The following is a 1,970-nucleotide window of genomic DNA, read 5'->3' on the forward strand; positions in this document are numbered from 1 at the left end:
TCCCCTTTGACGGCCACGTCATCCTCCTCGAGCGGCCGGAGAACGGTGAGAGCCGCTTCGGCTGGGAGTACACGTTCTTCGCGCAACTCTCGGCCACCGGCTTCCCCCTCGAGCATTGGCATGAGGCCGGCATCCGCAATGCCTGCCGCTCCATCGGCAACGTCTGCTGCATCGACCCCCTCTGCCTCAACGAGCTGGACTTCTCCGCGGTCCGCCTCGTCATCCGCCTGGAGCACGAGGACGACGTCCCGCACGCACTGCTTCTCCGCAACTACGACGGCGACCTCTCTACGGACGTGTCCACCCGCCGGGTCCGCTCCTGGACCGTGGCCGAGGATGGATCCTCCGTCTCCTCCCACCACTTCGAGCCGTCCGGCGGCTCGCCTCCACCCTCTCCGCGCGTGCGCCGCTCCTCGGCTATGGACGACATCGACACCGAGAGCCTCCGCGGGTTCGGGTCCCTCTCGCTTGAGGCGGCCCCCTTTGCTCCCGCGCCCCCGGCCGGCGCTTCGGGCGGCCAGGACAGCCCCGCCCTGGCTCGCCTCCGGCGCGAGATCGGCCGTCGCCTCTCGTGCCTTCTGACGGAGCCCTTCCCCACCCGCTGGTGCTCCCTCCTCCCGCCGGCCACGGCCCTCGTCCCGGAGTGCGAGGCCGAGTCCGAGGCTACGTCTGACTCCTCCCTCTCCTCTGGGGTGGTCTTCGCCGCGGCTGATGCGGAGGCTCCTCTCCTGGCGCCTTCCGACCTCTGCAACGACGAGCACGAGCACGCCGCGCGCAAGCGCCGCGGCCTCCGCAAACGCGCCGTCGACTCCGAGTTCGTGGAGGGGCGTCGCAGCCTGCGCCTTGCCGGGAAGGAGCCGGCCGCCTACGTGAAGATGCTTGAGCGGGCCAAAGCGGTGAAGGCGGCGCGGTTTGACTCCTCCAAGGGCTCTCCGCGTCTCCGTGCTGCTATCAGGGCTGCGGGCATCGGCGAGGACGATGGCGTCGTTCCTCCCATGCCTCTTCGTCTGCTCCAGGAGCTGGGTGCTCCCTGCGGTGTGGACCCTGATGCTCTTGCAGCCGGGGCCCGCGCTGAGGTGGCTGCCTGCGCCCCATGATCTGCATGCAACTCCCCGGGGCCACTGCTCTCCATCGGCGTTTTTCTCCTGCTGGGCCCCCTGCATGTGTCTTTCCTCCCCTGCTCCCTTTTAGTTCCACAGGCTTGCCGTGCTCCCGTCCGTGGATCCCGACGAGGGATTGTCGGAGCGCGTTATCCTCTCTTCTTTTTTCTTTTCCCCCCGTGGGGTATGTAATGGCCTTAGGCCCACTTGTTATTCCAATCAAGCCTGTGATGTGTGTTTTCTTCTCTTTGCGCCTGGAGACTTGCGATTCCCATGATTAGCCCGTTTTCCTCTGTACGTGGAATGTGCGTGGCCTTGGCACTGCATGCAAGTGCCGCGATGTACGCGCGGATATCGAGGCCATGCAGCCCTCCTTCCTCGCTCTTCAGGAAACTAAACTTGTAGCCCCGGACTCGCGCAAATCTGACTCCTTCCTCCCAAATGCGTTGCGCTCGTTCCTCCTGGCTGATGCGGCCGGCTCGTCAGGTGGGCTTTGCACTGCTTGGGACTCCCGCGTCTTCTCCATCGCTAGTAACCTTTGCTCCCCTCGCGTGCTCTCTGTTGACTTGAATCTCTGTCACGACAATTCCCTTGTCCGCATCACGAATGTTTACGCTCCCTGCGACCACGCGTCCAAGCCCGCCTTCCTTGCCGAGCTCTCCGGCCATGCCCCCGGTGATGCCATCCCATGGGCCGTTTTGGGCGACTTCAATCTTACTCGTTCTCCCGAAGACCGCAACAATGCTAATTTCTGTCGGACCGAGGCCGCACTCTTTAATGACTTCATCAATGAGCTCTCTCTAATTGACCTCCCCCTCCGCGACCGCCTTTACACATGGTCCAACCGCCAGTCCTCCCCAATCCTTGCTC

This window comes from Triticum aestivum, chromosome 1D (assembly GCF_018294505.1).
Source record: "Triticum aestivum cultivar Chinese Spring chromosome 1D, IWGSC CS RefSeq v2.1, whole genome shotgun sequence".
NCBI lineage: Eukaryota > Viridiplantae > Streptophyta > Magnoliopsida > Poales > Poaceae > Triticum > Triticum aestivum.